Below are 13,471 nucleotides of genomic sequence, written 5' to 3'. Positions count from 1 at the left end.
TTGAAAGAAAAGCAATTTTTTTGGTCCATTAAAATAACATCAAATTGATCAGAAATACAGTGTAGACATTGTTAATGTTGTAAATTACTATTGTAGCTGGAAACGGCAGATTTTTTATGGAATTTCTACATAGGCGTACAGAGGCCCATTATCAGCAACCATCACTCCTGTGTTCCAATGGCAAGTTGTGTTAGCTAACCCAAGTTTATCATTTTAAAAGGCTAATTGATCATTAGAAAACCCTTTTGCAATTATGTTAGCACAGCTGAACACTGTTGTCCTGGTTAAATAAGCAATAAAACAGGCCTTATTTAGACTAGTTGAGTATCTGGAGAATCAGCATTTGTGGGTTTGATTAGAGGCTCAAAATGGCCAGAAACAAAGACCTTTCTTCTGAAACTCGTCAGTCTATTTTTGTTCTGAGAAATGAAGGCTATTCCATGCGAGAAATTGTCAAGAAACTGAAGATCTCATACAACGCTGTGTACTACTTCCTTCACAGAACAGCGCAAACTGGCCCTAACAAGAATAGAAAGAGGAGTGGCAGGCCCCGGTGCACAACTGAGCAAGAGGACAAGTACATTAGAGCGTCTAGTTTGAGAAACAGACACCTCACAAGTCCTCAACTGGCAGCTTCATTAAATACTACCCGCAAAACACCAGTCTCAACATCAACTGTGAAGAGGTGACTACGGGACGCTGGCCTTCTAGGTAGAGTTCCTCTGTCCGGTGTCTGTTCTTTTGCCCATCTTAATATTTTATTTTTATTGGCCAGTCTGAGATATGTCTTTTTCTTTGCAACTCTGCCTAGAAGGCCAGCATCCCGGAGTTGCTTTTCTTTCAAAATCAAGGAAATTTCTAAGTGACCCCAAACTTTTTGAACGGTGGTCTACATTAGCTCATGTTTCAACTTTATTTGTCCCAGAAGGCAATTGGTTTTGCAGCAAGGAGCACATAAGACGTAGAAACATTTTAAAAAAAACTTTTGAATCACAAAGATACCGAATGCAAAGGTAGTACATACAATGCTAGTGCATTAGTCATGGGTGGGCAGCCATCAATATAAATATATCAATATTAGCAATAGTACAAAGTAAAGCTCAGATAGAAGTTAAGTACCTTATCAAATACATCAAGTCAACATCATCATCATCAAAAATATGCTGACCTAAAACTAAACATAAAAAATGATGATTACATTATCATCATCATCAACATCATCATCAACATCATCATCATCATCAGCCCATGTAATGGAATCCAAGACAATAAAGCTAGTTAGGACATTAATCCAAGGGCACTGTGAAATGTATAGAGGGGAAAGAGTTGGGTTAGTTTAATCTGATATATATTTTAGTTTAATCTGATATGTATTTTGGTTTAATCTGATATATATTTTAGTTTAAACTGATATGTATTTTGGTTTAATCTGATATATATTTTGGTTTAATCTGATATGTTTTTTAGTTTAATCTGATATGTATTTTATACACCCCCATAAGCACAGCGATAGGAGATCAGTGCAAGAGCAATAAGGATTTTTAGGGGCATTATGATGGTGAAACTGAAACACAAGTGCCCCCAAAAGCCCCTCATTCTCCCTGCGACGTTACATTTGAACTTCACTGGGCACCACCGCCTGCCACTATTTTGACTATTTATTCTGTCCCAACATAATCACAGTATCATACAAACAAACATAAAGTTGGGCTAATTGGTTTTAAGATGAGAGGGTGAGTCACAGAAGCGGGACTTTGCAGGCCAGTTGGATTCTATTCAAACTCATCTCGCCCCCAAGATCCCGTGACTGAGATCACACTAAGGCCACCTGACATTCTCATACACATTACAATTACTTATGGATACAATATTACATCATCCTCAGCTTTGGTCCTCAGTTCATTTTCAAAGAGTGCAATTTGTATGTAGGCTATTGCATAACTGACATTGGGTTATGGTCTAGGTAGGGGTTTTGTCTGGCTATAAAAGAGATAACACACATCCACTCACTGTTATTGAGAATGTGTCTGTGTCAGCCTGCTATAATGAATAGTAAATCTAGCTACATCCTACATGACCTACAATAAGGCTGGTTTCATAAGAACAACGGCTTTACAGTAGCCTGTGTATTTTATACAAATGATGTGATTACTGATTATGCAATCCTCATGATTTGAATCACTGTGCAATCCTTGAACATGTCCTTTCATAAACTACACACTTGATTAGAATCAAGCTGACATTTCTTGTACAATAACTGGATTATAACGTGCACATTAATATCATATTGCTGCAATATACCCCTCTGTATAGAATGTAAAACAACATGTTTTAATATACAGCTCTTGTGTGCGTTAGTGAATTCAGTGGGCGTTAGTTGAGTCCCAGACAGTGTCTGGTGGTCCCTAGAGAGTTCAGGTACTCTCAGACACAATCTGTCTGCTACTCTGAGAGACCACCCCTTGAAAAAACCAGCACATTTAATACGACAACTAATCATGCATACCTAATATCAAAACAATAGCATTATCTAAACATTCACAGACAAGTTTAGCGTTCATTGTGCTTTTCAAAATGATCAATAACATAGGCCTATAATTATTAGATAATCGGAGTGACAGCAATAAGAATTCCCCTCACACCTGCTGGCCCTCCCAGCCCTGGTAGACAGACGAAATGACAGCCGCTCCGACCTCTCAAGCAAAACATCTTCCGTGTATCATGGATATAACGTCGCTTTAAACTTACCATGATAATATCAGACCAGTCAGCAGGATAGGAAAGAATGACTGTCTGATTTTATGTGTTGTTGTTTCTTTAAGTATCCGTGCTCCTAGTGGTGAGCTCAGCAGTGTCTGGCGGACTTGACTCAATGCATTCAAATAAAATCTCGATACCAGCGCCTCAAACATTGCTTCATGGTCACGCCACGAGGTAAGAGAGGCGGTGAAGGGGGTGATGCAGTCTCAAAAACAGACAACAGCAATATGGCATTTATCCAAATAAATTTGCTTTTGTTGTTAATTATAGGCTGTTGAAATTCAGAAAACCATTCTAGGGGGGGTCGTATCAGAGTCAGTTATGGCGTTGTCCTGCGTTGTTGTCTGCAGCTATTGGGGGGAAGGTTTGGCATATGCTAGGCCCACTGTAAATGGAATTATGAGTTTTATTTTCGTAAAACTATTATACAAATATTGAAACTGGGAATTGCATTCCTCGAAGTCCATGGAAGGTCACACTGTTTTGTGCGTTTATGGTGCCCAGAACAGGCGCGCCAAAAGGTTTTCACAATAATACTAATGATGAAAGGGTTTGAAAATGCAGATGAAATGGGATGTAACAAAAACAAAACATTGCGTTGTTTTATAAAATTCTTACAAAAGTCCCCATGTCTCTTTTAAAATATGAATATATTGCGCAATTTAGCACACTAATTTAGTCAGTTGCTGCCTATATGTCACGTTTCACTCTTAGGTAGCTACAATGTTATGTACTTATTCATTGTAAAGGAAAGATTGTATAGACGCATTAAAGACATTAGTGTTTGCTGCCCCCTATTGATGCTAAAGTAGTCCCACACAATATTTCAAAAGTAATGTATGCAGTCGAAGTGAAAATCAACACAAATATGACTATTGTTGTGGCTAATCACGCTTTCTATTATAAATTCTATTTCGAGTACGGAAATGGTACATCGATTTTTGATTTAGCAGAAATGCTATTGATAATCTCCTAAAAGGCACGGACGGGGTTCGAACCCGCGATCTTCGGTTTACGAGACCGACGCCTTACCACTTGGCCACCGCGCCTGCGCTGGTTAGCGCATGAAAGAGTGTTCCATATTTCATATAGACGAAGTAGTATGTGTTACACAGCTATCTCGTGGCGGTCCTATGCAGTTAAATTCCCCTGAAATTTTTTTAATTTGGAAATGTTTTTTTTTCATGGCTTATGCCGTGTGCATGTATTTTGGTCTATGTTCTACACTCAAACTATTTAAATTGGAAATAGGTCATGTTTTGTTTAAGACAGAAGTAACACAAATTCAGTTGAAAGGGAGTAGCTAGTAGGGCCCCTACCAATGCATGTCAAATATAATGTATTTTAGCATAGGCCTATTTAAATGAACTGTTACTTTGGAAGTGACATTTGGTGTGAGTAAAAAAAAAAGAATGAGAAAAATAAAATGTTTCGCATGAACCACAGGGGGAGGCTATTACACTGCACTGTCTTTCAAAACTTCACAAGACTAGCTAGTACACACACGCACGCACACACACTAAATTTATGAAATATACAGATCAATTAAAATGATTATTCAAACAGCTTTTTACATTTAAATGACCCTTCAAAAATCTGATATTCAATCAGGTTTTCGTTGTTGCAGACATGGGACACATTTGTCACAACATTTTAAGCATGACCAAGCTAGTAATGTAAAGTGAATGTAGTTGCAGTGAAATGTGTTGTTTTACAAGGTCAGCCATAGTATTACGGCGCCCTTGAATGTCTTGTTCAAGGCACATTGACAGATGTTTCACCTCGTCGGCTCAGGTATTCAAACCAGCTACCATCCGGGTAACTGGCCCAACGTTAACACGTCTGTAATTTTCGTCCATTCAAACTGTGCTCAAAATTCTTATTGAGGCCTAAACAGGAATGCAGAAACGACAAGACGCCTAAGCAGAAATGCAATATAATCTGTGAAAAAAAATGTTTTGTTAACGGGATCTGTGAAAAAAAATGTTTTGTTAACGGCAGTATGTGTTCTGTGCTGTTGCCGATGTGTTCTTAGAGGCACAGATGGTTTGGTCAGCTGAGTTACACCAGTTGTTTTACTGGGTCCTTTAATTTTCTCTGTCGGTGGGTTCTTCGACAGTGGGAGTGGGCTTCAGTCCTACAGCCTGGAGGGAGGAATAAACAAACACCTTTGGGAGAGAGGAGAGAGAGAGAGAGAGAGAGAGAACGGAGACAGACTGCTAGTGATGGGGGAGGGGAGAGAGTCATGAGACAGGAAATGTAAGCGTGAGATATATCCTTATTTTCAGACTGTTAATTGCAGAACACTGGGGACAGAAGGATTAACATTCAAATTGGATTGCCTGTTCTAGGGGGGAAATGTTACATTGTTACTGAGGGTGTATGGTTATAGAAATACAAATCTGTATTTTAGAATACTGCAGATATATTTATGTGTTATTTCTGAGTCTACAGGGAAAATGCACCCCAGAAAAGGAAACGAGTTGAGCTGCTCTACGGTATTGATATGGATAGTCAGTACATTTGTATTGCCTCTACATTTAGTGATACAATATGCATGAGGCTGGTGGAGCTCTCACTACCTTCTTCTTCCCCGAAACCTCAGAGAGAAATGCTTGCCTTAGGGCTTTCATTTGATCAGATATCCTAGGGGTTGTTTCAAAGGCTTTCCAAAATGAACAAGACTCATTACCATTGGGAATGAGGCAGTGTTGAAAACCAACAGATGTTGTGGATGAAACCTTGACCTGCTTATCCCTAATCGTCAGTACCGAGAGACGAACAAAAACTTGCTCTGTTTCATGTTAAACTATTCTTGAGGTTTGCTGGTGCTAACAATGTATTTATTACACTAGTGTTACCTTTTATGCTTAGTAAGTATAGCAAGCAACTATACTGAGCCATATTTAAAACAAACATTTTAAAGTTTAAATCAAAAATGTAAATCTAAAAGCACGCAATGAAAAATATGAGTTGTGTTTAGTTTGTCTTTGCTTGCTACATCACGGCACAGGCATGGCAAACATAAATGGAACATCCACCACAGCTAATGAAGTCCCAAATAGTTGTAATTGTTTCGGAAGTAACATGAGCAGAGTGATTTGAGAAAGACAATGGAAATGCAATATGTCTTGATGCAATGTTCAGGACACAAATGGTTTGAATGAGCTCTGCTCCTGCCATAGTGTCTATGACATACAGAATGTGTCAGTCAAGATTAGTTGTGGAGGGTGTCTATTGTTTGTTTCCGTTGCTCATTGTTTTGTTTCTGACTGAATTGTAGGTTGAGATTAAAAGTGACTGCAGCTGCTGGCTGCTACTTTGTCCCCTGTTGATCATCGGTGGAATTTCATTGTGCGCGGTTTATCTCAGGGTTCCATGTTCTGTAGTCTGGGGATGCTGATAGGTGCAGGGCTGCCCAGTTAGTGAAATTAGGTGAAAACAACACCAATAGTAGGAGATTATTTGTTGGTTCACAAGAATTGTGAAATCCATAAATACAGGTTATACAGTGGTGAAGCGATTAAAGTTATGGAATTTGTGGATTACAATAATCATCAACCACAACCCAAAGCATTTCTATGAGGCCTAAATGATGCTCCTTGAGCTCAAAAATACTATTGTGAAAACAATTAAAATTGGTAACAAATCTGTAGCTCACTAACCAAATTCGGTATAAGAATGTCACTTGTATAAAGAGGATGGATCTTATTGTATTCAGTAGTGACTACCCACAGACATCAATACATTTGAGTCATTCTTATCCAGAGTGACTGCATACATTTTTGTACTGGTCCCCTATGGGAATCAAACCCACAACCCAGGCATAACAAGCTCTGTGCCCTACCAACTGAGCCACACAGGACCCTCAGTCAACATCTATTCCACATTGGTTCAACGTCATTTCATTGAAATGACACGGAAACAACGTTGATTCAACCAGTGTGTGCCCAGTGGCTAGAATCATCAAACACAGCAACACACGAGTTGGGTTATTCTTACTTTTCTGCTCTGCCAGGCCCTTATTATAAATGCCAAGCACATACACCTGCCTATAACATCCAGAATATATCACACTCTCCAGTAGCCAGAGCTCAAGGTTCTGTCCAGAGCTCAGTTGGTACAGAAAATGAGGCTCTGGCCTTGGACATCCTGATCCACACAGGAGGACATTCATCCTAGCAGTCCTTACCAGCCATATCCATTGCACTTCTGTTGGTAGGATTTTGTTCAGTGACTTTAACTAGGCTTTACTGCCCATTATGGATGAAGAACAAAGGCCGCAGAACATCTAGTCTTTATAGTAAAGAACAGGTATCTGAGGCATGGAGAATGTAGGGGAACATTTGAAATGAGACTGAAACAATGGTGCCTGCTCTCTTGTTTGAATCTTTATGACAAGAAATTGTATCCTTGAAACTAAAATAGTATGGAGTTTGTAATGTCATACAGCATTGATTCCGTAAATCTGTATACAGAATTGTAAATCAATTCAGTTGTAAACCCTGAGAGCTATTTCTTAGCCTGAAATTTCATCATTATGAGGCATTTTTATTCATGTGGTGAAACACCAAGAAACTCACTTTCTCCCTCCGAGAATAAGACAACTATTTAATGTGGCTATCTTTTTAATAATGCATTGCTCCTTGTTATAGACACACTGGCCAAACTGCTCTTTGATAAGCAGCGCTTGTTTTTCTGTTCATGAGGGGAAATATGGGAGTGAGTGTGTCCATGAAAACACAGTCGGCTTCAAATGAGAAATCCACCACTATGGAATATTACCTGATACACGCACAGAGTACAATATAAAACACTTGTGTGGCCAGAAGTCTTAGCACTTGTAGTTTATTTTGTCCAAACTGAGGTCTTTGAGTGTTTGTCTCTGTGGTCGTACAATGTAGATGTCTTCATTTGTGTACGTGGCGGGGTAATGTTTGCTTTGTATTTTTGCCGTAGTGGATCTGTTTGACGAGTCTCTCTGATGTAGTGAGGACGTCATAGTCAGAGAATGTGCAGAGAATGCTGGAAGGTGGCAATACGAACAAAATCAAACACGATATAGAGAGGACAATATGTTCATAACACACCCATGCACACACAGACTATTTTGTAAAATGTGCATCTACTATAATGGTCACTTCCACCAAATGAAAGATTTGTAGACTGAACTTTGGCGCTGGATTTTTTTTCTTCTCTAATCCATCTGTTCAGGTAAAAATACAAAAAAATGTCAGGCGAAACTTTCGATCAAATTTCCTCTCTGTAGGTCTGCGTTCCCCTGGGGGGGCGTCAGAGAGAATCTACAGGATAAGAAAAAAATAAGACAAAATCCTTGTGTCCATGACAACTTACAACTCATCTTCGATGAAGAGCGAGGTAAATCAAATCTTTCTCCCCAAGCCAGGACTTGACTGCTCCAACATCTCACCCCTCCCGAACATGAATCCCGGCTCTCCTTGATACCACTGGTCAGCTGTTTGTCCTATGGTGCTCTCTTCTTTTTAAGAGTTACATGTCTTTGAGTTTTGTAGCTTCTCTTGTTTCTATTACAGATGCTGGCCAATGTGCCCGAAGGAGCGAAAAGAGAACCACTGAAATCAAGCGAAAATCTGAAAGTAAAATTTGTGTTAGTGTGGCGCAATCAAGGCAAATGCAAGTGGCAGGCGACACCATGGATGTTCGTTGGGGTAGTGTGAATGGAAAATCGGTCATTGTGGGAAGGGTTTGCTAAATCTGACCCTGGCTGCTACAAGACAAGCAAGTGTGAAATTCATATGAAAGGTAAGCAGCTGATAACGCTATACAACAAAGGCAATAATCATCTCTCCCCCTTTTCCCAATGTTCTTTTCACTACTCTCATCTGCTTATACCTCTTCTCAGTGGCTGTTGTGTGTTTTGTGGCATTTCGCAATCTTCACTATCCATTAAACACATGCTAGCTTTGATCTAAAAAGAACCAAACTTCAGGTTTTATAACAAAGCACAGCTATTTCCACCACTCTCCATGGCTAGAGAGTTTATTTTTTAACCAGACTGGATAAAACCAGACTGGATTGCGGAAGAGGACTCCGTTCAGCTTTGTTTGTTCAAAGCCACTTTCATTTTTGTAATTGTCTCCCCTAAGTCTCATCGCAAACTGTGATCATATCCGCTAATAGTAAGTGGGCTATTTCTAATGTTTACCCAGCAATTAGGAGCAAGTCGCTCATGCCTGCGGGATCTGTTGCTATAGTTACAATAGGATTCTGCAGACTATCATCTGGTCCTCGCATCCTCCAATGGGGTTGCAGTGAAGAAGCTGCAACATGAAGTAAAGATGCACATCTTTCAGCAATCCACGAGTAAGAAACAGAAACAGGTTCATGAGTATAAGAAAGTAGTCTAGAGTGGCAAGCAGGCGACTGCGCCCAGTCATGGCGGACCAGAGATATCAGAACCGACGACACACTCAGCAGGAGAGCCAGGTGAGAGCTTCGACCATTTTGAGTCTTAACTGGTTAGTGCACGAAAAAAGTACTTTACGGAACCAAAAAAAACTGTGACAGTAAACAAGATTAGCCTTAAAATCGAGTCACCGACCATTAAAGAGGGAAACGAGTCATGTGAGTGGGGTGTCAGAATGGATGAAGAGCATTGTCGGGATGAAAGCAAAAAAAATGTAGTCAAAGGCCTCAGAATTGTTTTGGTTTCAAAAGCCGCGATCATAGAACTCCAGCTGAGCCCTTGTTTACTTACGATATGTTTTTTTTCTCTCGATTTTTGTACATCGGAAGAACAACAAAGTCGGATTGGTTGGATCAAGCGTTTGTGTCTCTAATACCTTTGTTATCCGTAAAATATGTGACTGAGACTGTACGGGTGACAACAAATTGGCCTAGATCAATCAAAGTCCTCTAAATCTCATTACTCGGAACATCTGACAGAAAGATGTATTCAATAGACTCTATTGAGGAGCTTTGAATTTGGCCTTCCACACATCAAAGGCCTCAGTGCTGAGATACATTTTTGTTTGGAATCGCTATTTTTTTGAGAAAAAGTAGAAATGTGGTCAGCGAATGTGCGGCGAGGTAAAGGAGAGCGGCCAATGCTTCTTGTTTTGAGCTGCCCCCCTACCAGGCGGCACATGAGCCTGTCGATATGGCGGTTTGATGTCAGTCAGAAAATAAGAACCCCCACAACAATCACAGAGGGGGCCAGGACGGAGAGACAAGAACAGAGTAAGAGCGGGGAGAAAGGACAGAACCATCGACAGATGAACTCAGTCGTGATTAAAGATGGCGGCTCCGCATACCGCAGACTGCGTAGCGCGGGACGTGATCCATAGCAAGACAACCGGAGCAGTCTGCATTTCAGCAGAACAAAAACAAGCATCGCGTAACAAGGTAAATTCAAATGGAGGTGGTAGTTATGCTGTCTGCACAGCGTTGAACCGTTGAGAGCGATGGCTGCTTTTGCATTGTTTATCGCTCCATTTCTTTGTCATTTCGAAACAGTTTCCGTTTTTTCTTTCCCAGATGATCTTGCTACTGTCACGGGCCTCCTTGTTTGCCAAGGCAGAGCACATCAATTGTTTTGACTGCTTGAAGTGCATCCCAAGCCCAAAATACTGGGCATAATGACAAGCTTTCATGCCTAATTTCATGTGCATTTGTCCAACCCAACAGATCTTCTATGATCAGAAGACCTTCGCCATTGGGTGCATGGCCACCGCTGTATGTCACTTCAGGGTTCCATTCCATAACAAACATAAAGCAGCCTGAATATGTAGTTATATTATATGCATGTTTCGAAGAGTAGAAAGTAGTAAGTAGTAATATAAACTCAAGACGGCAAATCATTTAATCCTATGTGTCTAATCCACTCTTGGTTTTGTTAGTCACGATATATTCAGCAATGACAAAGAACATCAGCAGGACTCCAGAATACATTTTCTGACAGTCTTTCGGGTATTGCTCTTTTAAGACGTTCAAACACTAAAAAGAACAGCCTATCAATACACCAAAGAGACACTCTTTCTTTTAAGTCCCTTCTATTCAAGTAACTTAATTATTCTTGACCAAAGCTTGACCAAAGCTTGACCAAAGCTTGACCAAAGCTTGCACTGTGGTTCACAGTATCCGCAGCTGGAAAGTAAAAACTCAGCCGCTGAAAACATTTGTGCGTGTTTTATTTCATTGAGTCTTGTTCCGTACTTTTTTAATGAGAACCTTGAGACAAATACATCTTTTTTTATCGCTTTTGTTCTTATGCAAACTTCATTTTTTTGTGAGTGACTTGAAAACGACTGGTTTTGAAACCTGATACCGCCGTGTGTGTACAAAGAAGTAGAGCATTTATTTTAATGTATAGATGGGCTATTGTCAAGTGAAGAGGCCTCTCCAGAGATAAGCCTATTTCAAGCAAGGCCTACAAGGGAGTGAAAATCCACATTGGCAGCTGGAACAAAAGGCAATCGAAAAGAAGACCTGGGGATGTATTAAGTTGTTAAGATTATTCCATGAAAGGAAGCTTGCATCATTCAATTAGATGATTGCAGATTTTTTTTGTTTGTTGATTGCCATCATCTTTTATCCTGTCACGAAGGAGAGGAAACACAAAACATTCTGATGAAGGTGATTTTTAATTCTTCGTCATTCGTTTCCATTGTCTGTATTTTAACCTCAAAACCACCATCATTTATCTTTGTTTATCCTGATTCAGTCCAATGATAATGCAAACAAATTAATAACATCAAGTAACAAATGTGAAATTAAGGATTTATTCATGTTTATTAAGAAAAAATGACGGTGTATCCATTGTATGTATGCTTCGTCCATCCATCTCTGCATCTTAAAACTGTTCCTAGTGCAGCTAGAATGGTGGCAATTACTATATTTGCAGTAGTATTGAGTCGATGCCTATTTCGAAAGATCTCTCTACAGCCAACAGTGGTTCTCCAGAGCAGTGTGAAAGGAAGTCAAAGGAACATCTGCAGGTCGCATTCTGTTCCCTCTCAATCTCAATCAGCCCGTTATGGCTGTCATTGCCTGTTAATTGAAAGCTTGAGCTGCATATTATTCAGTCACGGCCACTGAAATAGTTGGAACAGAACTTGAGCATTTTGAACGGGTACATGAATTAGTGACATACAGCTGAGAGATCGGAATGTCTTTTGTCTTCGTTCCTGCTGATTAGGATGTAGGAGTGATTGTCCAGCATGTCCTCAAAGGAAGTAAGAAACTCAGAAATAAAAAGCAATGAATCAAGTAAGTAGGCTTAAGCGTAAAGTACATGTGCACAGTATCCTAAACTGGGTCGTAAATGCCATACACAAAATAGGAGTTTATGTGTCTGGACTTTTGGCAAAGTGGTATATAGCATGTTGGGTTGGCAAGCATCATGTAAGTGCAGATCCCATTCTCAGTACTATCCACATTTCTACAGCAGTGAATAATGTGTGACATACTGAAGTCATTTCGAGAAATAACTCTGCAGTCAGTAAATTATCCCAAAAAGGAGTGAAATTGCAAAAGAAAGGCATGCCCGTTGTTGCTTCATTACATTTCATGAGCTGATATTCTGGGATGTGACCTTTAACATAGTCACTGTCAAACTTGCACATTGGTCGTTTTTCCCCTCACCAATGAGACTTTACTGTCTTTAAGCAAACACAGCTCTCAGATGTACAAATGAGATAAAATGGGCAGGCCCATGGGAGAGCCCTGAGATTTATTTTGGATTTACAGGAAATGTGTCTGGAAAATGAGAAGCTAAGCAATCTTAAGGAGAGGAAGTGAGGAGGAGGAGACGAAATTGAAATACCACTTGCTATGCAGAAAGCTCATTTCATTCCATCATGGTCTAAGACAGTGCATGAATTCCCTGCGTGGCCCAGGCTCCATTCTTGTGTGATATAACTCACTGGAGGGATCCCTGTAGAAGCATTTTCATCTGCTGTAGGTGAGCAGATGGCTGGGTCACAGACAATGGAGAACATGAAAGACACCTAGAGGCCTGGTTTAGGTTACCTTATCATCTTCGGCAGCTGTGAATTGCAGCACAGGAAATCAAGTGCGCCCTAGCCCATAGGTGGCAAATGTTTAAGCTGCTGTTAATTCAGATATGAACATTTTGACTTCTGGTCGATGAGACATAAATAAAGATGGAGTATTCCATTGCGTGTGCCTGTTCGTTCTATTCACTTGTAACACAATGGATCTTAGTTCAGTGAATATTTAACTATGGGCTCAATTCAATCAAGCTCACATTGCAGTAGCATAAACATGCTTTTCCACATTAGGCCCCCCCCCCCCATACAGGTAAATGTTTACAATTTTCAAAACAAGACTTGTAGTCTTTGGTGGAGAAAAAAACTATACAATTCTATGTCCGGTCTGATTGAATCACAAGTTTTACTTGGATTTTTCCACTAATGATAAAAGGCCTCATGTTAAATTATAACTCAATTCATAACACGTACTATGTTGACGGTAAAGCAGTAGGATGATTAATTGTCCATGAATATTCTCTTGCAATAAAGCAGTATGGTATTTTGCATGCACAGCACAGCAACTTTGTAAACCTTGTACTTTGCACACAATATGTTGATAGTGTACCAACAGATAATAAGTATTACTTGGACCGGTACAATGAATTGAAGGAATCATCCATGCGTATAATATAAACATTGCATTATTGTACCCAAGGGTTTCTCTCCTGATAATTCAG

General features: G+C 39.9%; 1 protein-coding gene and 1 non-coding gene across 4 annotated transcripts in view; one reads left to right on the top strand and one right to left on the bottom strand.

Moving 5' to 3' along the window:
• Positions 1-3,737: 3,737 nt before the first annotated feature.
• trnat-cgu (transfer RNA threonine (anticodon CGU)) lies at positions 3,738-3,809 on the bottom strand. Its single transcript has one exon. It is a non-coding gene; the product is annotated as a tRNA-Thr (tRNA).
• Positions 3,810-7,832: 4,023 nt separating this feature from the next.
• LOC139564754 (axin-1-like) overlaps positions 7,833-13,471 on the top strand; it is a 42,760-nt gene continuing 37,121 nt past the window's right edge. Inside the window, exon 1 of one of the 3 annotated variants that reach the window (XM_071384540.1) lies at positions 7,833-8,544. The gene's annotated coding sequence lies outside the window, so the exon portion shown is untranslated. Of the gene's footprint in view, positions 8,545-8,996; positions 9,229-9,804; positions 10,147-13,471 lie in introns of those variants that run through there. The other 2 variants (XM_071384538.1, XM_071384539.1) reach the window with 2 other exon arrangements.

The sequence above is a fragment of the Salvelinus alpinus genome, chromosome 36 (genome assembly GCF_045679555.1).
Source record: "Salvelinus alpinus chromosome 36, SLU_Salpinus.1, whole genome shotgun sequence".
In the NCBI taxonomy this organism is placed as follows: domain Eukaryota; kingdom Metazoa; phylum Chordata; class Actinopteri; order Salmoniformes; family Salmonidae; genus Salvelinus; species Salvelinus alpinus.
Note: the sequence above shows the minus strand (reverse complement) of the source record. Positions and strands in the feature narration are given on the sequence as shown.